Source organism: Orcinus orca, chromosome 7, assembly GCF_937001465.1.
Source record: "Orcinus orca chromosome 7, mOrcOrc1.1, whole genome shotgun sequence".
Classification (NCBI taxonomy): domain Eukaryota; kingdom Metazoa; phylum Chordata; class Mammalia; order Artiodactyla; family Delphinidae; genus Orcinus; species Orcinus orca.
In genome coordinates this window covers 66,990,626-67,014,459 of record NC_064565.1, presented here as the reverse complement: position 1 = coordinate 67,014,459, position 23,834 = coordinate 66,990,626, and the positions used below count along the sequence as shown (strand labels likewise).

At 37.5% G+C, this 23,834-nt stretch overlaps 1 protein-coding gene across 7 annotated transcripts in view; it reads left to right on the top strand.

Moving 5' to 3' along the window:
• ZNF385B (zinc finger protein 385B) overlaps positions 1 to 23,834 on the top strand; it is a 312,338-nt gene that overhangs the window by 199,013 nt on the left and 89,491 nt on the right. The window contains exon 1 of one of the 7 annotated variants that reach the window (XM_033423666.2): positions 10,557 to 10,737. The exons of the other annotated variants lie outside the window; for them this stretch is intronic. The gene's annotated coding sequence lies outside the window, so the exon portion shown is untranslated. Of the gene's footprint in view, positions 1 to 10,556; positions 10,738 to 23,834 lie in introns of those variants that run through there. 7 annotated transcript variants of the gene reach the window in all.

Genomic DNA, 23,834 nt, shown 5'->3' with positions numbered 1-23,834 from the left:
GACACCTATGAAAAACTTATGTTCCCTCAGCATTCTCAGTATTACTCCCATGGTCACACTTATCACTCTGTGTTTTAAATGCCTGTGTATTCAAGTGGACCCTTCACACAGCAGTTAGCTCCCTGGGGGCAGGGACTGAGGGTTTCTTGTTTACAGTTATATCCATAGCAACTAGCACAGTGTGTGGCTTATAGTCAGCCATTATTAAATACCAGATGATGTTCAGATAGGTGGATTTCATCCCAGATCACCAGTAAAGATAGATCAGGGAAAATAGGAAGGAAAGCAGGTATGGAGTCATACCAAGGGGATAGAAGGACCAGGAAAGCTGAGAGAGCAGCACCGAAGAGGAGAAAAGCAGGCAAGCTTGCCCTGTCCTACCATTTGTGAGGCCTCAGACAATAATACAAATTGAGGCCCACATATATCTAACTGTTATAAAGTTAAAAATCAAGCCACTAAACTGCTAAATGAAGTATATTTTATCCTCTTACCTTTACAAATATATATTCATGAAAGCCTGAGAAGACCAGGTATTATTTTAGAATTCCCAGACATGTCAAAGTTCTGTGCCAGAAGAAAGATGCACACAGTGGCTCTGGAGTGTCGACACCACAGTCCCCATGGCCAGGCTCCATCTACGTGTCCTGAAAACGGCCATCCAGAGGCCGCTCCTGGGGCCCACACAGGTGTGGTCTACATCGGAAGTGGCTCCAGGGCCATTAGAGTGTGGACATATGGAATCCCAGGTGCCCAGAATGTGGCCTAGAAGGGGCAGTGGAAGAGCACAGACTCCATGTGGGCTGATCTCCTTGCCCTGCAGACTAGGGAGAAGCATGGCCAGAGAGGGTTGTGTCTGAGGCTGACATTGCAAGCAGGAGGTGACCTGGATTTATTCTAGTACACATACTCCTAGTGTCTTATCTATGAGGGTGTAGCATGGTCAAGGACTGTCTAATATTGTATTTTTAAAGCCCCATTCAAATATATAAACATACCTTAAAGGTTGTAGATACAAGACCATGTGACTCTCTGTTCTGTTTATACAAGACCATGTGACTCTCTGTTCTGTTGTATTCTGGGAAGCAGTTTAGTACCTAAGAGCATAGTCTTTCAAGCTGAAACAGGGTTCTGAGTTGTGAGTTGGTTTGAATCCTGAGTTGTCCATTTACTGGCTGTGGAGCCCTGGGCAGAATGCTTCATCTGCTGAGTAGAGGTAATAAAATCTTCCCCTAGGATTGTAGTGCAAGTACATGAGGTTAAAAGTCTTTAAAGTCTTAGATCAAGTAAATGCTCAATAGATCACAGTGCTGTCATCATCATCATAATCACTGTCATTTTTACAGCTGTTATTCCTTACTGTCTGTAACTATTGAGATGACCTTGGACAAGTCATGTAACCTCTCAGAACCTCAATTTCTTCATTCATAAAATAAGGTCTTTGGAGCAGAGGATAACTAAATTTCTGTCCAGTTAAGATCAGGGACTTTTTGGAGTTCCTTCTTTTTCAGTTTACATTAAACTGGAAGTTGACCCCCAGGCTACATTGTAAATTGTTAACAGAAGTTATCTACTATGCATATAATATCACTATATATTCTATTTCAAACAAACCTGATATTGAAAATGTGAATCTTTTGTAAAAACTGAAAAACTCTGGATTAAATGTACAGTTTATGAAGCAAGTACTTGTGATTCATTGTAGGGTTCCTTTATTCACTGACTCTTGTAGTACATTAAAAATTAAATTTGATTTACAAAAGACATTCATTTTGCCTGCAACTTTTCAGGGACATATGCAGAGATTTTAAATCTCTTTGAATCACAGAATCCTTTGAGAATTGATTAAATCTGATTCCATTCTCCCAAAAAGGAGCATGGTTGCAAATATTTGCATATAATTTTTGGAGGGGGGCGCGGTCCCTGGATCCTAAGTTAAGAATCCCTGGCATAAAGCCAAAACAAGAACAAAGCCAGTGAAAATGGAATATGCCAAGGACATTGGAGGCATTTTCGAAATTGGACCTCGAAACACCTGGCCCTTTCCAGGATGAGAGAAACAGAGAACTAACATTTATTGAAGGCATCCTCCATGGCAGACACTGTGCTAAGCATTTTATATGTGTTATGTTGTTCTTCCCTTTCCAAATCTAAACAAGACAGGTATGATTTCTGATGAGAAAACTGAGGTTCAGATAATAAGCAATTCTCCGAAGTCACATCGCTAAGTAAATAGCAGAAACAAAATTTGAACTGGGGTCTGACTCTAAAGCTACTACTACGCCACTACGCCTTCCAAGCTCCCAAATCTTGTGAAGGAAAAGATCACAAAAATGCAGATTTCTCTTCCTTAGTGAACTTCTTACAAGGGAACTCCCTAAGCCAGCTTCATGTTGATAGCCAATTCTTCCCTCTCCTGTGTTCTGTGCTGGCTCATTGGAGCTGGGCTGACCTGCAGGGGTGCTGTTGAGAAGGGGTAGGGTCCGCGGAGAGCTGAGGGATGCGGCATTCTCTTGGTTGGCCCTGACTCAAAAGTTCTGATCCCCTACGTGCCCCAGTAAAGGTTTCAGCTGACATCTGTGTAAAAGAGTTGTCAGCTGAGGAGCAGAGAAGCGGCCTGTCAGACTCAGAATGTCCCACTTGCCAAGTCTCACATGAGAAAAGTGAAGACAGGCCCCATTTGGAAAAGAAGAGCTGCTCTCCAAGAGATTTATTACATAAGGGTCATGTTGCAAAACATATGCTGTGCTCAGTAGACTCAACTCCTCCTTGACTCATTCACATTTCACAAGATAGCTAATTAATCTCTTTCGAACAGAGGGAATGGGTGGCAGCATAAATGAAGGACAAGACAATCGGAGTCTTATTGGAATCCTGTCTTGGTCCTGTAAGCTAATATTGAACTTTCTTCATAAACAGCCTGATCCAGTACTATGCAGAAATCACGGAGGTTTGCACACTTACAGACTTTATATATCAAGGTGAGGTCTGTATCCTCATGTTCTAACCTGTCAAATTAGAGCATTCTTGGTAAGTTGGAAATAACACTCACAAATCCATTTTTGGTTTCAAGTCATTTTAAGATGTGCTATCTTATCACCTCAGACTTCACAATGTGTCCTAGAAAATCATGCTGTTTTCGCAGTGATATTAGAGGCACAGTGAGACGTGGTATTTGATTTAGATTTTCCTTATAATTTCCCACATGATATAGAACTGCTTCATGAAATCACTTGCTGCTAAGCATTTCAGACCTTTATTTGGCAGTAATGAGAAAAAACAACTACACTTGAAAATGTTCGGGAGTGAAGCATGCATATTTACAAGTAGCTGACATCTGATATGCAGTTTTTCTTATGTGCTATGTATGGTGCAAGAGATTTTCCTCTAGTGTAAAGGAGGTACCTTCTCCTTATATCAGCGAGGCAGCATAGCATAGTGGTTTAAGTGTCAACTCTAGAGCCAGAATATGTGGGTTTGAGTCCCAGCTGTGCTACTTATCTGCTTTGTGACCTTGAGCAACACACTTAAACTTTGTACGTCTTGTTTTCTCATCTAGAAAATACAGATAATAGTAAGTTCCTCCCTTACTGAGTTAATTTGAAGATCGGGTGAATTAATATATGCATAATGTGCTTAAAACAGTGTTGCATATAATGTGTTATCTGTGTTAGCCATTGTTATACAAATGTGTAAATATGACCAATACATTGTACTTTAAGTGTTAGAGGGTTCAAAAAATAAGTCAGCTTCTCCTTAGTTTAGGATAAGGCTTTACGCCAAGTTTATTCTTATCTCTGTCTTGAGAAAGCTCTAACTAGGACGGCTACCATTCTTCTCTCTTATAGCAAGTGCGCATAGCAATCAGTGGGTCCCCTAGTATCTGTGGACTGAGGATCCTTGGGTACCAATAAATGGAAACATGCACCAAATATTTGGTAGATTGAATAAACGCCATGTCTCACACATACCCAATGTATTATTGCCAAATGCATGTCAGCCCTACTGTAGAAGGAAATACAGGCAGACCTCGTTTTATTACACTTGGCTTTATTGTGCTTCACAGATATTGCGTTTCTCACAAATTGAAGGTTTGTGTCGATGCCGTTTTTCCAACAGCATTTGCTTACTTCGTGTCTCTGTGTCACATTTTGGTACTTCTCACGGTATTTCAAACTTTTTCACTATTATTATATTTGTTATGATGATCTGTGATCAGTGATCTTTGATGTTACCACTGTGGCTCATTGAAAGGCCCAGGTGATGGTTAGCATTGTTTTGGAATAAAGTGTTTTTAGCTAAGGTATATACATTTTTTTAGACATAACTCTATTGCACACTTAATAGACTACAGTATAGTATAAACATAACTTTTATATGTGTTGGGAAACCAAAAAATTCGCTTATTGAGATATTTGCTTTATTGTGGTAGTCTGGAACTGAACCTGCAATATCTCTGACGTATGCCTGTCCCTTTATTTTAAATGTTACTGACTTCATAATAGTATTGCATATAATACTATGCATATACACTCAATGAATACTAAGGAAAAAGTGTGGTAATAATATGTGAGGAATCCTTCAAACCATTTGGTGCTTAAAAAGTGTCTTCATATTGAATACTTGAAAAGGCTGGAGAAATGTAGTCATTCATTCATTTAAGATATGTATTGAATGCCTGCCACAGGCCTGGCACTGTTCTAGAAGCTGGGAATAGAGCACCTAGAATATAGTTGTTGTTCTCATGGAGATTATATTCTAGTGAGAGACAATGAACGAGTACACAAATAAGATGAGATAATTTTAGAGACGTAAGTGGCTGGAGTGAGTAAAACAGAACAATGTAATAGAAGGAAGACCTTGCTGAAGTCCTCAATGGTGTCTCTACTGCGCTGAGACACAACTGAATTGGGGGAAGAGAGTTCCACACTGAGAGAACAGCAAAGGCAAAAGCCTTGAGATAAGTATGAATTTGACATGTTTGGGAAAGGGAACAGAAGCTTAGATCTTGGGGGGGCAGTAAGCAGAGGTGATATAAGTTGAGGTTTTGGAAGTAAGCAGGGGCTTAATTGTGTAGTAACTGTAGGCCATGGTAAGGTGTTTGATTTTATTAAGAGTGCAGCGGGAAACGACTATGTGCTAGAGTAACATGATAAGATTTGTATTTTTAAATATTTTGCTTTGCTGTCGTGTGGCGAACCAAGTATGGGGTGCCTAAGTTGTCTCAGAAAGATCTGTTAAGAGCCATTTGCTGTAGTCTCGATAGATATTGATGGCCTGGAGTAGAGTGGGGCAGTGACATACAGAGAAGCAGAAAGATTTGCAATGTATGCTGAAGGTAGAAACCACAGGACTTGTTAATTGGATGTAGATGGTGATTGAAAGGAGGAACCATGGAATCACATGCAGTCAGCTCTCCATATCCCCGGGTTCCCCATCTGCGGACTCAACCAACCACTGCTCAAAAATATTCTAAAAACAAAATTCCTGAAAGTTCCCAAAAGCAAAACTTGAATTTGTTGTGAGCTGCCAACTATTTACATAGAATTTACATTGTATTAGGTATTATAGGTAATCTAGAGTTGATTTGAAGTTTACGGGAGGGGGTGCATAGGTTATATGAGAGTACTACACCATTTTGTAAAGGGGATTTGAGCACCCACGGGTTTTGGTATCAACGCAGGGGTTCTGGAACCAATCCCTGACAGATACCAAGGGACAACTGTATTTTCAGGTCTTACTAATGTCCTGTCTTCACAATGAAACTGTCTCCAGCCATTCTGTTTGTCTCTCCTTTTGGTACCAGTTGTTTTTTGAGCTCATAATCAGCTCCAGGTGCTTAGGACACATTAGTGAACAAAACAAAGATCCCTGCCCTTGTGGAAGTTATATTCTCTTCTGTACTACTTCTCCATCAGTGCCTGTAATTCACACTAAATTTTATGTGTCTTTGCATTAGTCTCTAATTATTTCAGATACATTATTTTTGTTCTCCAAATAGATGGTCAGCTTCTTAAGGACCAGGGACCACAGTAATGTCTAGCTTAGTGCTGGCGATTACAAAAAGGAATAGTGAAAATGTGTCTTTTTCATAGACAACTTCTTGTAAATAGGCTTGCCCACTTTAAATAAGTAAATTTGTGAAAATCTAAAATTGCAATTCAGGTAATTGGAAAGCCAATCACTTTTCCATTAGAAAGGGATTATTTACTCACTCAAGAGTTAATTTAAAATAAAGGATTCCCCTAATGAATGTAATTAAAATTTGTTAACAGGTCATTATGTATTTGTCAGGGGATACAGTAAAGGAACTGAAGCTAGAGTATCAGGAGCCACAATCAATTTTAAATTATGCAAAATGAAGACAAAGAAGCTGAAATTTAGAGTTCTAAGTAAAAAAGAAAATAAGTTCTGATTTCTAAAAATTCAAACATATAGACAGCTTTCCAGAGAACTTCCATTTTCTAAATTTACAGTTCATAATTGACAATTATAAATTGTTTCTTTAACCAGATCACGTTCATGCTGGCAATGAAAGGTAATCATTTGAATACACAAGAAAATTGGCTTTTGGTTATAGCTTTCTAAGTGTGTCTTAAAATATAAAGAAGAAAACAAAATTCATGGTTTTCTGTTTTGCAAGGAAGACTGAGCATCTTCATAAACATTCACAGGATATTGACTCCTTTTCAAGACTCATAATAATGTTGGCATTGAAGTGCTATTGCTAGTGTAATGTTCTGTCTAACACATCTGTGGGTTAGTTAAGCTTCTGAGGACTATCCCAGGAATCCAGTGACCATTTATAACTTTGTTTCTAGGAAAAATGCTTCTGAATTCTAGAATACTAACTTTAAACCTAAGGTTAGGAACACACCCCAATTATTAGGAATCCTCTTAAGCTTGTTTCTGTAATTCTCATAATCCATTTACTCTTTGAAGACCATCATAATTATCAATGGCAAAGAAAACCTTTAATCAGGTGGTATACAGCAGCACAGTTCTTATAATGAGAATGCATTGATAGATGTTCCCTTTACCTCATTCATTCATTCAACACATTTATTGAGTGCTTCTCTGGACAAGGAACTAGGCAAACAGCAATAAATCAATTCTGGTCTCTAACCCAGAAGAGCTTACAGCTCCTTGGGGAAGAAGACACATATACAACAGAATGTCTTAAGTACCATTAGGGAGGTATAAATGAAATGTATTGCAGATTCAGAGGAGAGCAAGATGCTTTCTTCTGATGGAAGTGGGAAGACTTCCTGGAAGAGAGAGCATTTAAAATGCCACTTGAAAATGGAGAGAATTTGAAAGGGGACAGTCAAAGAAGGGCATCCTGGGAAACATGACAGTGTAAACAAAGTGATAGAATTAAGAAAGTCTGTATGTACAAGAACAGGTCAGTGCTTCATGCAGTGAACATTTCTGGAGCAATTACTAGGTGTAAGGTACTGCCTAAGGAGCCAGGGACAGAGAAAAAACTAAGACTTGGTGTTTTCCCTTGAAGAATAATTCAGTTTAACATATCTTAGAAAGTGTGAGTAAGGAAATGGTTTTCAGTTAAGTTTGAGGATGGTGATGAATGCTGAACTGAGGTGTTGGAATTGTATTCCGTGAAAGGCTTTGGTGATGATAATAATAATGCTTATTATTCACTAAGTCCTTCTATGTTCTTTGCACTTTAAGAATTTACACGGATTAGTTCCTTCTGGTCTCCTCATGAGATATGAGTACTGTTTTATTCCTACTTGTCAGCTGAGAAAACTGGGGCTTAGCAAGTCAATTAATTCCTTTAATGTTGCCCAGCTGGTAAGTAGCAGAGTAGGGATTTGAACAGGTGTATTGGATTTCAGAACCCATAACTCACTGAGGGGAGCCATGGAAGACATTTAAATAGAAAAATGATTGATTTGAGCTATCCTTCTTAAGAATTCAGTTGACTATGGTGGGAATAAAATGGTTAAAGGATTATGCTAGCGAACAGCTAATGAGAACCTAAATGGAGGTAATGGGTAATGGGTATAAAAAGGGGAAGGAGGTGAGAGAGGTCATAAAGATAACTAGCTTGATTCAGGATCAGGGAAGAAGGAAAAGTCAAATACAGCTTCAGGTTTTAGAGTCTGTGGTGCCTGGAAGACTCATGGTGCCAGGCAGTGAAATAAAGACCACCAAAGGAGGAACATCTCTTGGGGAGGTAGCAGGGGGCTGGAATGACTAGTTTAACTTTGTACAAGTTGAAGTTGAGGTGCCAGTGGGATACAGGTGTGAAGGGTCCAGCAGGTGGTTGGAAATAACAAAAGTTGAGCTTAGAAAAGAGGTGTTTCAGATATGGGATCATATTTTACCTGGTACAGGGGTCAAGGAAGACTGATAAAGGACTTCAAAGTCATACTTTTATTAGGCTGGAAAAATCAGAAGCCAAATCATAGGATTTGTGAAGTGAAGGGATAGTAAAAAAGAAAAAAAAAGTGAAAAAGGAAGTGTAGGCTGCTCTAAAAGGAATTAAAAGTTAAGGGAAAAGAGAGTAATTGGTAGACTAAGAGGCTAATAGGACTGAGGAAAGTCTTCTTTGTTTTCCTTAAGAATGGAATGACTAAAGATGGTGACTGATGGACCTTGGAATTGGTGGGGCTGCATTAACTCAAGGGCACATGTGATAGGTTAGCCGGGTGAGGAATGCCTGGTGCCTCCTTCAGATTCATCCAGACTCTTCCAGTCCTTTAGGTCACCACTCAAATGCCACCCCTCTGCTAATAAGCCTTTGTCTCTCCCATAGTTTTTCCCATAGAGGCTTAAATGCTCCTTATCCCTTTCTCCTATTGCTCTTAGTACATACATACATGGACCAGTGGTTCTCAAACATCAGAGTGCTTCAGATCACCTGGAGGGCTGGTTAAAACACAGATTGCTGGGTCCCACCCCCAGAGTTTGTGATTCTGTAGGTCTGGGATGGAGTCTGGGAATTTGCTTTGCTAACAAGTTCTTGGGTGACGCAGATGCTGCTGGTCTGGGGGCCACACTTTGTGTACTACTGAACTAAACTAAGGACCTATGAGAGGCACAGATCAAGGATTTGGGAGCTTTACGATGAACTAGTGTGCCAGACCTGGAAATGTTCTAGAAAAATACTCCAGGAATCAGGCATGATTTAAGTGCAAGCAGAAAAGAATGGAATATTTTGCCTAGCTCTGTGAAAGAAAAATACCTCAAAGGAAGCATCAACATAATCCCTACTGAGCAAAGAGTTTTCTTTGGAGAGGTCTATTGTAGGTATAGATTTTTAAAAATAAAATAAAAAAATAAAGTGAAAACCACGGCAGTGTCTATAAGTTTATTTTAATCATGAAGAACTAAGTATTACATGAGCAAGAAGTGCACAATTATTATTTGGGGGAAAATAAGTATAGAGCTCCCATACTGTGTTCCATTTAGAGTCCTATGTTGTTATTATTCATAACAACTGAGGCCTAGAGATATGTGCCATTTCTAAGAGCTGGTTTTATAATTACCATTTTGATTGCCACATCTAATTATTCCCTTAGGTTTACCTATCCCTGATAGTTACTGCACAAATCTGACTTAAGTAGATATACCAAATCTCTGAATTTGGGTGGGTGTAATTTGTTCTGTACATCATCACTGAGGTGTTGGCCATGGTTGACAAATATGCTAAAAGTTGCACAACCAAAGTGCAAAATCCTTCTCGACATTTGCAAACATCAGTCATTTTAAGTTTCATTCAGTCAAATGTCCCCAAAGCTAATGCAACAGTATCAGTGACAATCAGCTTAGAAGAAGCAAAACAACCATTTGGTCATAGCCACACTGTGTAACCTGGATATATCAGAAGCCTTATTCTGATCATATGGTCAGAGGCCACTAGATGGAGAGTGAAATTAGTTAGGTATAGGAATAAGTGTATTATTTTAATTCCAAGCCTACATAACTGCTAATTTCACCATGGTAATTCTCCCATATAACTGAAATTAGATTTTTGAGTTGAAATGCATAAACATCCCTATTAATGTTATCAACATCTAATTATCTGCTTCAGTCTTTTTGAATTACATGTTGTGAATCTTTATTTAAAACCTAAAACTCCCCAGAAAAGAAATTCTCTAGGTCTAATGGTATGCAAATAAATTACTTGGGACTAGCAGAATATAAATAAAGTTCACATTTTGAGAACATATTCCTTTTTTAAATAAAAACCAATTTCAAAATAAAGATTTAGTTGCCCACCTAGAAAAGAAAAAAACAATCCCCTTAAGTCTGAGTGATACTAAAAATTCCAAACTGTTATAATAAGTACATATTCTGCGAGAATTAAATTGCTTCATTGGAAAGTAGAGGTGGGTGTCAGATTATTTGATTCTACTTTTACCGTGGCAAAGTGGTAGTTACTGAGTAGCTGGGAGATACTCAGAAAAATTACATGAAAGAAAGTAACTTGTCAGTCTTTTAGGATATATTTGGTTCAGTGTCGTCAGAAGGTAGTCTGCCCTCTCCCTGGAATCAAGTTGCAAACGCTATCCTCAGTAGTAATTAGAGCTAAGCGGCAATTACAGAACGTATGATTTGTTCAGACGCACTGCCTGTCGGCTGTTTCCTAGCACCACATTTCACAGGAGCACCAGGTTGAAATGATGGAATTATTTATCTCTCAATGTACTGCCTCGTACAGTGTTCGAATGCAGAAGTGAACCGTGGATTGTAATCTTAAAAACCAAGGTAAGCATTGCTAGCCGATCAGCTTTTACACCTCAGGGGACTCTTTCATGAAGTATATGACAAAAATGTAAAACAGTTAAAGTCAATTTTAGAAAAGGGAAAAAGTACCTGAGTTAGAGCAAATAGAATTTTGCTAATTTCGTGACTCCCCTGCCCAAGGTCATCTTGGTTTTTCTAACTTGTTTTTATTTAAATTGTAGTACTGGGTCACTTTGCTAAGTATAATAAAGATGTGACAGACTTCCCACATTTCCTTTGTCTTTATGAACTACAGTTCCTTTTTCTTTTGATATTTGTCTCACATTTTTACTAGGTAAAAATAAGATTTAGGTTTAATCCAAGTACGTTAGAACGCTCTCTCTTTTCTATTCTCTTCAGGAAGTATATTTAAGCGGATGATTGTACATGCTCAAGAATTCACATTCAGACTGACAGAACAGTGGCTGGTAGCCTGTAATAAAATTGAGTGACATGGGTGATTTATACTCTTGTCACATGATTTTTATGATAGGCACATTTCAAGCTTTTAATGTTCCATCTAGTTCAAATCAAAACTCAATGGCTTCATGTTTATTTAGACCTTTGGGCATAGAAATCTCTCTGGAAACCAGGTAAGTTTAGCTCCTCAAGAGGGAGTATTGTCTGTCATGAGGATAGATGTATTTTGTATGTATACAATAGATATTTGTGAAATTATTTTTATTTTAATATTGTTACTTCAGTTCTCCCCACCTAAAAAAATCCTTTTTCTTTCAATTTTGCCATTTTTAAACGTGAATAAATATTACTGTTAGAAACTTAGAAACCCTTGGCAGTAGGAAGATGTTTTTATCTCATTGTCCCCAGTGAGATTTCAGGTGGTTTGGAAAATACTGAAAAAGTATCAGCTTCTTTTATTCTACCTCATTTGTGGATTAGGGGTGTAAACACTCAGGGTTCAGTAGACTCTTGCAGAAAATGAGTAAATTAAGGCCAGTGTGCATTAATTTTTCCAAGGTCCTAGAGACCCTGTATTGTGGGACCTCTTAGCAGACGCTGTTGCTCAGTATCGTTATCCTTATTAGGCTAGTACCTGATTTTGGAAGAAATTTTTTTCTAGCCCTGGGTCCATAATTGGCTTCATTTTTGTCTATATGCTTTGTCATGGAATTATTTATCCCTGAGCATCGTTTTTTCATCAGCAAAACGTGGGATGATCGTAAGCCATGTAACAGTTTTGAAGTCTACTTAATATACGTAAAATCACCCTGTGCTCCTCGATGAAAAGTTATAGAATTTGTATAACCCAGGACACTGATGATGAATTTCTGTAAAAAGATACCATTAAATTCTATGGTGGATTTAAGTTCTTAACTTGCCCCATTCTGTCATGCGGGTGGCAGGCACTATCATGTAAGCACATGTGAAACAGTGCTCAGTTGTTGCAACTGACCTGACGGCTTGAGACATAACTGGAGATACGGCCTTAATTTAATTGTTTTATCTTGTTATGGGGACAAACTCACCCTGATATTAGCAAAGTCTTGCTATTGATCTTCTGATTTATAGAAGCAAATATTGAAAATGAAATTAATACAATATAGCTGCAAAAAAGGCAAATGACAAATTTTAAGAGTGCTTTCTAGTTCCCCAGCAGTATTTAGTGGTGAGAGACAGAGACGAAGAGATGAGAGAGACAGGCACATACACATACAGAGACAGAGACAGAAAATGCCAGAGACATCAGAGAGCTAAGAGAGATGAGAGAGGCAGAAAAGAGAAACAGGTGGGATGCGGGAGACTAGGGACACAGAGCGGGATAAGAGAGAGAGAGAGAGAGGAAGTGGGTGTTAGAGAAAAGAGACACAAGTCAATCAGAGTTTGAAAATAGAGATTGTGCAATTTGAGAACTTTGGATTCTTTTTGCATTTTCTTTAACTGAAATTTCAACACACTTTGTCATATTAAATGTGTTGAGCACCAAGTCCACTTTTATGAATGTTTGCTTTCCATTTGTTTCCTTTAAAACAAAGGGAGCGTAAAAGGCTGTTTGAAGTTCAGAAGAGGCCAAGAGTGAAAACAAATGTTCTTCTAAAAGAAAATTTTTCCATTCCTTTGTTGCCTTAGAAAGCAAATCATTGAAAAGGAAAATGATGAGTGCTGTGATTAAATTCTCTGCTTTCCATGCGGCTCCTTATTAAAAAATCATTATGTCTTTGACTTTTGGTGTTCACAGGGGGAATGAGAAGGAGTCATTTGGGAAGCCAAAAAGAAATTCCAAAGAATAAAAACATTATAAAGGTGCAAGAATAAACATGATACACAGGGACAGGCACAATCATTTATGATGAATCACTTCCAATGCAGAAAATCCTTGGGCATTCACCAGAGGGCCTTATCTGATGCTGTTTTGCATATCACTAGTGCCCCAGAAGCTGCCTGCATGACTGAAGCAAGTAGCATCCATTTCTAGGATGTCAGGACAGTGGCAGAGTTCCAAGAAACCAGGCCAGGGATTGGCCATTCTGTTTAATACCCACTAAAGACCCTTCGTAGTGCAAGCATCCCTGGGTCACAAGACTCTCCGTGTGTCTCAGGATAAGGGTGTCTCCCAGTTGCCCAGCTCCTTTGTTTGAAGGACTTAGATGCCCTGCTTAATTAGGTTGTTCCTACTGATACAGTTTTTGCTCTGGTCTACTTCATTCCATACAGATTTCTGCCAAACAATTGAAGATGAAAAAGAAGAAAATCATTTTAGGAGTGAGATGTTAGGAAATTCCAAATAAGGCATTGGTGCCAATTCTAGTCCACTTGGCAAAATTCAGCCAAACTTACACCACTCTTCCTTTCCTCTCCAAATCCGCCTCATCCTTTTCCCCATTCTAACCCCACTGTCTCCCCATTACCCACAATTTCTGCTCACCCTATCCCTCGCATGGCCAGATTTGTCACCCCATACCAGGTTTCCACAGGGATGGAATGGTGGCTTTCATGCTGCTTGCACAGCAGCCCTGGCTGCCAGGTGGGAGCCATCTCTACTGCTCCTGGATAAAAATGGCTTCTTGGCTGATAGAGGACCAAGAGTGGTCTTGTCTATGGCAGTCACTATGTAATCATTATAATACTCCACTAGGATTTTTTCTGAATTCTCTATGGTGCACTATAATTATGGTGGTCATGAGATATGCATGCAAAAAGGGTAGAGGATTTTAACACAGTTTTTACTCTTCTCTTTATTCCCATTTTGTGTTTTCTAGGAGCCTATTGCTTTTTTTTTTTTTAATTTTTTTTTAACATGGGCAACAGCTTTTGAATAGCTTTGAAATGTCTGGTTAATATTTAAGCTAAGGAAACCTCTTTTCTCTACCAAGGTGGGAGTAGAGAACACTGGCAGAGCAAATATTAACTTTGTTTCTTTAAATTGGGGGAGTTTCTGGGAGAAAAATATCTTTTTAAAAGGACCGTTAAGTAAACCAGTATTCTTCTTTTCTTTCCCCATCTTTGGTTCTTAAATGTAAACAGCCTAGACACTGAACGCAAAACTGAAATTCTCTGAAACTAGGGGGCAAAACATTTGGTGTCCCGGAGCTAGAATTTATAGCAGCAGCTGGGTGTGCTGACCTCCCGAGTTGTTGTATGCAGCCCCTTCCTGTGAGCTGTCCCCGTAAGGCCCTGCTTCTTTCATCTGTTCCAGTAGAAGGTCAGTTGCCATTGCTTGGAAAAATGTGTCTTTTCAGATAGCATTTTTGTTACACTTCTGATAGAACTTTAGTATAAAAGCCACCAACAGAAATGTGTGTACCTCCTCCTGTGAAGCTATTTGAATTAGTTATATTGATCCAAACAGTATGGTTAAAAGCATAGTTTGAATGAATTTTGCTTCTCTCTTTTTTTCCCCATTGGGAATACTAAAATAATTATTTAAAATTAGGTGTTGTAATCAATCTGCTGCTGCTTTTTAAAAGGGAAAGAATGTTGGCTCTTGGCCACATTAGATTTTCTCTTTCATTTAATTTCTTCCAGTATTCATATTAATAAAACCATTAAAATTAAAATCTCATTTAAAAATGAGTACTTCTAAATTTCAGTCTATATACAAAAAGAAAACAGACTAAATACTAATCTACTTAAATTTTTAAAGAAGATAAAGACTTCAATATATGATTCTTGTACATCTTTGATTGTACAGACAAGTATTTGAAATAGTGTCTCTAGGCAATGAGCTCTAAATTTGATTCCTACCATCAGTCAGGTACCATGCTAGATTAAGTTCTCCTAATCCCATTTTTCTCATATAAGATGAAGGGTGGATTCCTAAATTATGTTTACTGCTAAAATTTTATGAACTATAGTTCCTCTAGAAATATTCAGCAGTTTGAGAAACATAGTTCTCTTTCCTAGGAAAATCTGTAGTTTTAGGAAGGTTTCTAAAATAAGTCATACTGCCATTATGTCCCTAGCATGCTGTAAAGGGAGAGCAAAGAGTTCCTCTGAAACCAAAAGAGGCGTCAGATTTCAAGAAAGCATCTTGACGCCATAGACAGAAGTCACTGGGCAAATGTAGCTCAAGACCATCTCCCTACGTCTTTTTGCCAGAAAATTCCGTCAGGCTCCTGACCTCCCAATCCAGTCTCGACCTCAGACAATTTTAGTAAAGCCCTGTCTGGAGATAATTTTGGCTTCTCTAAAGACTTAGTAATTTAGGAACTTAAGCACATGACATTCCCTTTTGATAAGTTAGGTGTATTAAAAACTATTTCAAAAAACTTGACAAAGCATTTGTCAGAACTCTATTTTCTCTTCTTTGACTTTCCTTCTTTTCACGAGCATGCTTAATAATATTGGGTTACAAGTGAAGAAAACTGTAACAGAGAGAAACATTTAAATTCAGCTTAAAGAAGACAGTTGGTTCTTAAGACATTTTCGTGAACCAATTATCTGCTTTACTTAAATTCTGAAATTCTCAGATTTTTCAATGCTGCTTTAAAAAAGGATTGCAGCTAAGGAAGTATGTCACATGTTTAATCAAACTGTATTTTGTACTCTATAGTAAATAAATCTTACCCATTTTTTCAAAAGTTAAATATAAGAAACAGTGCATGGACAAAATATTCAGATATAAATATTCAGATATAAATATTCAGATATAAATGAACCACCACTGGGTTCTATGTATTCTATTGCTATACATCCAAAAAGTCATTCATTGCATCTTAGTGAAAGATTCATCAATTTGTGTAAAAGCTGGCATATTACCACTAACCCAAAGGACATTGTGGCTTAAATCATGATGTGGCTTCACTGCTGTTTTTGATGCAGCACTTCATTATTGCTTATAAACTTCAGGGTGGTACTCAGAAGAAGTTATTTTTAAAGTCAACATTCTGCCAGAATGCTGCTGCTGTTGGAGCATTTTGGAGGGAACCCTGAACTGCCCCAAGGGAGATTCAGGCACAAAGCTGCCAATTGTTAAGACTTCACAGACTCAGAGTTCTAGATATACTTTTTTCTCTTTGGCATCCCTGGATTCTCTGTCAGTCTCCTCTAGCCACTTATGAAGTGCAGCAAGGAAATATCAGCATTAAAGGGAATTTTATTTTCTCACAAATCATTTTGAGCAAAATCAAGCTGGCAGTAGAAAAAAGAACTTAAGAAAACATACTTATCTTAAAATTACGCAAACTTGAGAGTATTTCAAGATGTTCTTCTTGTTGAGGAATTTTGCCTCTATGTGTCAAAGTAGTTTACTAAAGTTAATAACATTGAATATATCACTTTTTTAAATTTTCTATTGAAATGTAACATACAGAAAAGTGCACATAAATGTACAGTTGAATGAATGTATACACACATACACACCTGTGAAACTAGCACTAAGATCTAATAAAAGAACATTTCCAATATCCTAGAAGTCCCTTTCATGCTCCCTTCCAGTCACTGCACCCTAACCTCATCCTACCCTTCCTACAAAAATCGCCATAATCCTAACTAACGGCATAGATTAGTTTTGCCTGATTGTGTGCTTTAAATAAATGGTATCATACAGCATGTTGATGTATGTTCCTTTATTTTAGTTATTTTTCTCGACATTACAAGGTTTATTCGTTGTTTCACGTCACCATATACCATTTTATCTTATTGCTGTATTCCATATTGTGTGAATGTCAGGTTGTGTGAAGATACCAGAATTGTTCTTTCTTTGTTGATTAGTTAATTGGCCAGTTTTCAATTTAGGGCTATTATATATAGTATTGCTGTGAACTTTCTTATACAGATCATTTCTGTTAGCTATATACTTGGAAGTAGAATTGCTGAGTCATAGAGTAAGTGTATATTCAGTTTTAGTAGACATTGCTAAATCGTTTTTCAACATAGTTATAACAATTTACCTTCAGATAAGAACTCTGGTTGCTCCATATCCTTGTCAGCACTTGGTAATCTCTGTCTTTCTTCATTGTAACCATCCTTGTGGGTATGTAGCAATATCTCATAGGTTAATGCATATCCCTAATGACTAATGAAGTTAGGTGCTTTTTCATATGTTTACAGGCCATTTTAATATCTACTTTTGTGAAGTGTCCATTCAAGTCTTTTGCCCAATTTTCCTACTGCGTTGTCTTTGTCTTACTGATCTGTAGGAGTTCTTTATTCTAGATTCAAGTCCTTTGTCAAAATACATATATTGTGAATATCATCTCATACTCTCTGGATGGCCTTTTCATTCCCTTGATCACGTCTTATCCTTACATTCGTATTCTTAATAGAGTATATTTGTCATTTGTTTCATTTATGATTAGCACTTTTTGTTTCCTATTTAAGAAACCTTTGCTTACTCCAAGGTCACAAAGATGTTCTGCTTTTCTCTTTACTGTTTACCTTCTGATCCAGAAACACTAAGAACTCCTGAGTGCCTGAACAAGTTTTAAATTTTAATACATTCCATATTTCTATGCTTTTTGCTTATGCAGTTCCCTTCACCATTCTCCCATACCCACCTCTCAAAATACTAACCATTCCTCAGGCTTGTCTTAAGAGATAGTTCACCTATGGAAATATTTATGAACCCAGCTCCTAACCAGATCTAATTTCTTTCTGTCTTGAACTTCCTTAAAATTTTGTTGATAATATATGACGACTGACATATCCTGCCTTTTATAAGTATTAATGGATTTAACTATTTATGCTCTCCAGGGATATGGCATAGTGTCACAGGGGTAGGAATAGTTCATAACTACAGTAACGGAAACTTAATGAACACTTGCTAGGTGCCAGGCACAGGGCTAAGTACTTTGTATAGAAAAATCTCAGTTAGTTCTCCTACCAGTCCTATAATGCAGGTCCTCGTATTTCCCCAATTTATAGAAAAGAAAATAGAGGTATATAGAAGTAAAATCACTTGTCTAAGGTCATACAACAAGAAAGTGGTGGACCTGAAAGTCATCTGCTTTCTCCTGAATTGGTGCTTTTAATGTGTATAAGACAGCAGCTTGAAGGACATGCCATAGTATCATGGTTATCCCAGACCTCTATGAAAATAAAAAGGATTGATTCATTCTCAAATTGAGGGTAGAAATTATATCTGACTAGACATTCACAGTACCCATTACTAAATTAAAAGCTCCAAGAGGTTTTGCAGAAAAAAACCATCAAACTTCCGTGAAACCAACATTTTCTATATGTATTTGATGATAGAATCTTTTTCACGTAACAACTTTATAAATAGCTTACTTTTTGGAATGATTGCATGGGCTTTAGAGTCAAACAAACAGGAGTTTGGACCCAGACCCTACCATATATTGTGATCTTAATCTCTCCAAGCCTTACCTTTCTCAACTGTAAAATGGGAATAATAATACAAACCTCATAGAATTGTGTTATAATTTAATAAAATAAGGGACACACATCACTTAGCACAGTACCTGGCATAGAGTAGAATCTCACTAAATGGTAGTTTTTATTTTCTTATCTTCTCTTAGTAAGTAAAATAAATTCTGTCTGACTCAGTTTATACTCCCTGTAACTGTCAGCACTGTGCCTTGAACAGTTGGTCCCCCATAAGTGTTTACTGAATTAAATAATACTATTATTTAGGGAAGGTTATTTTTAGATAAATATATTCTTATAGAGCATTAAAAAAATCTTATACATTTTAGTTATCTCAGCATCAATACTACATTAAGCTCAAATGAAAGTTTTAACGAATTCCCAGTTGCAAAGGAGATCCAACAGTTTAAATCTCTTAGTTTGATGGTAAAATGTTTCTATCTACAGCTAGAGAATGTGTGTATGTAACTGAGGTATTTTCAGATATTCAATTTGGTTACCATGGCATAGTAGTAAAAAGAAGAATTAAGTAGTCAGGTTGCCTGGGTTTGAATCCTGACTCCTCCTCGTACAAACTGTATGAAATTGGGCTTAATCTCTTGGTGCCTCAGTTTGTCATCTATAAAATGGGGCTAGTAATAGTACCTTGTTCATTGGGTTATTATAAGTATATTTGTATATGTACTTGTACATATACTCATTCAATATACAGAAATGATTATATACTTAATATATAATATTAACATATAAATGATATATGATAAAAATGATATAAATATATAATTTTATATATATAAATGAGTATATATGGAAATGTTATATACTTATATGTGTGTATGCATATGTAATGTGCTTAGGGTAGTGCCTGGTACATGCACTATAAAAATGTTATCTCTGTTATTATGTTGTGTGGCCTTTTCAGAAGCACAACCCTTTATCAGTCACATAAACTATTCACCTTTCTCCCACACTTCGCTTCTTGTTTTTCTCACACGGCAGACGGATAAAAATGGAAATAGTGAGGGAAGGGGTGGAGGAGATGCTGGTTGGTGACTGTCTGGTAAGAGGGAAAGTTACTCCGTATAAGGCGCAACAAAGCTGGAAAAGCAATAAAAAGAGAAATCTGAATTTAGTGGAAAATCTGAAATGCCACTCATTTTAATTTCTTTAAAGAAATCTTTGGGAGTTCTATAATCGACATTGTCTCTGCCTAATAGATTTTTATAGTATATGAAGTTTTTTATTTCAGTACTCACTAAAGCAAACATACATAATAACGGCATTGGAAGAAACTCCTGCCGCAGGATATATTGTAGACTGTATGCACATTCGATCTCATTCTGAAAATGCTTCTCCATGCAGATTTTCTGTGACTTTGGCATACTCTCCTTTCTAAGAATGAGATGTTTTGTTTGTTTGTGTTTTGGTACCTAAAGAAAGCCTCAAAGTTATAACCTAAGTAGACCTTCAAAGGTCTATTCCTTAGGGTCAAGACTACGGCAATCATTTCAAGTGTCACCTGGTCCTCAATGGAGGTTTTATTGTGCTGGATTATGACATAATCCACTGACATAGTAAGGCACCTATTATGTTACAGAGGCAGTTGGCTGAAATAATAGTTTTCTTTATGACCATAGTGGTGAGTTGCCCTTCACATATTGTTGGTTTCATAGCTGTAGATGAATACAACTTGGATTTTACCATCAAAATGAAATTTATGGGAGAAGGTTAATTGCATGCTTATGGGAGAATATACGGATGTGTGGAATTTCCATAATGAGAGTGGTGACTGTTAGATCTTTGGGGTATGCATGTTTGTACATGTGTGTTTAATTTTAGTACAGGCAGTTTCATAAATATATATACATTAACTGATGTAAAAAGCCTTATTTTCAAATAAGGTGGAGAACTATTATGACTCAATTTATTATGACACATACAAGAGTATATCCTATGCTTTGAAACAGAAATACATATAGGAAGTATTTTACATAATATTGCCAAATCCTTGGTACAAACGACAGAGGGTTGGCTCTTTTCCACGAGAACAGCAATGTCATGGGAACATTTTACCACCCTTTGTGTTGAAATACCTACTCATTATATTTTCAATCTTCTTTTCCTCAGTGAGTCCTTGAGTTTTAGAGAGATTAAGCATTTTCTTTCAGGGTGCAACGCATTTTGGCCCAATTTCTGCTTGTATCTCCCACTGAATTTTGGGCATCCCGAGGTGAGGAGAAATATTCCCCAGCAGCAACAGCAGCAACAAAATCTGGAAAAGGTGACAGAGGGATCAAAGCCCAAACTAACCTGTGGAAAAAGTGCAGTTTATTCCCACTCATTTTCCACTTGCAAAAACGTCCTTTGAAGCAATCAGTTTTGGTGAAGTGGTATTAAAAAGCAGGTATTAAAAGTGAAAACAGCAAGGTTGAGGTGAGGGAATTGATGAAAGCATAGTTTATATATATATATATTTTAACATCTTTACTAGAGTATAATTGCTTTACAATGGTGTGTTAGTTTCTGCTGTATAACAAAGTGAATCAGCTATATGTATACATAGATCCCCATATCTCCTCCCTCTTGCGTCTCCCTCCCACCCTCCCTATCCCACCCCTCTAGGTGGTCACAAAGCACCTAGCTGATCTCCCTGTGCTTTGCAGCTGCTTCCCACTACCTGTCTGTTTTACATTTGGTAGTATATATAAGTCCATGCCACTCTCTCACTTCATCCCAGCTTACCCTTCCCACTCCCCATGTCCTCAAGTCCATTCTCTACGTCTGTGTCTTTATTCTTGTCCTGCTCTTAGGTTCTTCATAACCTTTTTTTCCCCATATATATGTGTTAGTGTACGGTATTTGTTTTTCTCTTTCTGACTTACTTCATCTGTATGACAGACTCTAGGTCCATCCACCTCATTACAAAAAACTCAATTTCGTTTCTTTTGATGGCTGAGTAATATTCCATTGTATAGATGTGCCACATCTTCCTTATCCATTCATCAGTGAGTGGACACTTAGGTTGTTTCCATGTCATGGCTATTGTAAATAGAGCTGCAATGAACATTTTGGTACATGACTCTTTTTGAATTATGGTTTTCTCAGGGTATATGCCCAGTAGTGGGATTGCTGGGTCGTATGGTAGTTCTATTTTTAGTCTTTTAAGGAACCTCCATAGGTTTTGGGTCGTCGTGTTTTCATTGTCATTTGTTTCTACATATTTTTGATTTCCTCTTTGATTTCTCCAGTGATCTCTTGGTTATTAAATAGTGTATTGTTTAGCTTCCATGTGTTTGTATTTTTCACAGATTTTTTTCCTGTAATTGATATCTAGTGTCATAGCATTGTGGTCAGAAAAGGTACTTGATAAGATTTCAATTTTCTTAAATTGACCAAGGCTTGATTTGTGACCCAAGATATGATCTATCCTGCAGAATGTTCCATGAGCACTTGAGAAGAAAGTGTATTCTGTTGTTTTTGGATGGAATATCCTATAAATATCAATTAAGTCCATCTTGTTTAATGTATCATTTAAAGCTTGTGTTTCCTTATTTTCCTTTTGGATGATCTGTCCATTGGTGAAAGTGGGGTGTTAAAGTCCCCTACTATGATTGTGTTACTGTCGATTTCCCCTTTTATGGCTGTTAGCATTTGCCTTATGTTTTGAGGTGCTCCTATGTTGGGTGCATAAATATTTACAATTGTTATATCTTCTTCTTGGATTGATCCCTTGATCATTATGTAGTGTCTTTCTTTGTCTCTTCTAATAGTCTTTATTTTAAAGTCTATTTTGTCTGGTACGAGAATTGCTACTCCAGCTTTCTTTTGATTTCCATTTGCATGGAATATCTTTTTCCATCCCCTCACTTTCAGTCTGTATGTGTCCCTAGGTCTGAAGTGGGTCTCTTGTAGACAACATATATATGGGTTTTGTTTTTGTATCCATTCACCCAGTCTATGTCTTTCGGTTGGAGCATTTAATCCATTTACATTTAAGGCAATTATCAATATGTATGTTTGTATGACCATTTTCTTAATTGTTTTGTGTTTGTTATTGTAGGTCTTTTCCTTCTCTTGTGTTTCCTGCCTGCTAAAGAGAAGGAAGAGAAGTTCCTTTAGCATTTGTTGTAGAGCTGGTTTGGTGGTGCTGAATTCTCTTAGCTTTTGCTTGTCTGTAAGGGTTTTAATTTCTCTGTCGAATCTGAATGAGATCCTTGCTGGGTGGAGTAATCTTGGTTGTAGGTTTTTCTCTTTCATCACTCTCAGTATGTCCTGCCACTCCCTTCTGGCTTGCAGAGTTTCTGCTGAAAGATCAGCTGTTAACCTTATGGGGATTCCCTTCTATGTTCTTTGTTGTTTTTCCCTTGCTGCTTTTAATATTTTTTCTTTGTATTTAATTTTTGATAGTTTGGTTAATATGTGTCTTGGCATGTTTCTCCTTGGATTTATCCTGTGTGGGACTCTCTGTGCTTCCTAGACTTGATTAACTATTTCCTTTCCCATATTAAGGAAGTTTTCAACTATAACTCTTCAAACATTTTCTCAGTCCCTTTCTTTTTCTTTTCTTCTTCTGGGACCCCTCATAATTTGAATGTTGGTGCGTTTAATATTGTCCCAGAGGTCTCTGAGACTGTCCCCAATTCTTTTCATTCTTTTTTCTTTATTCTGCTCTGCAGTAGTTATTTCCACTATTTTATCTTCCAGGTCACTTATCTGTCCTTCTGCCTCAGTTATTCTGCTATTGATTCCTTCTAGAGAGTTTTTAATTTCATTTATTGTGTTGTTCATCATTGTTTGTTTGCTCTTCCATTCTCTAGGTCCTTGTTAAACGTTTCTTGTATTTTCTCCATTCTATTTCCAAGATTTTAGATCATCTTGACTATCATTACTCTGAATTCTTTTTCAGGTAGACTGCCTATTTCCTCTTCATTTGTTTTGTATGGTGGGTTTTTACCTTGCTCCTTCATCTACTGTGTGTTTCTGTCTTCTCATTTTGCTTAACTTACTGTGTTTGGGGTCTCCTCTTCACAGGCTGCAGGTTCGTAGTTTCCATTGTTTTTGGTGTCTGCCCCCAGTGGGTGAGGTTGGTTCAGTGGGTTGTGTAGGCTTCCTGGTGGAGGGGACTGGTGCCTGTGTTCTGGTGGGTGAGGCTGGATCTTGTCTTTCTGGTGGGCAGGTCCACGTCTGGTGGTGTGTTTTGGGGTGTCTGTGACCTTATTATGATTTTAGGCAGCCTCTCTGCTAATGGGTGGGGTTGCGTTCCTATCTTGCTAGTTGTTTGGCATAGGGTGTCC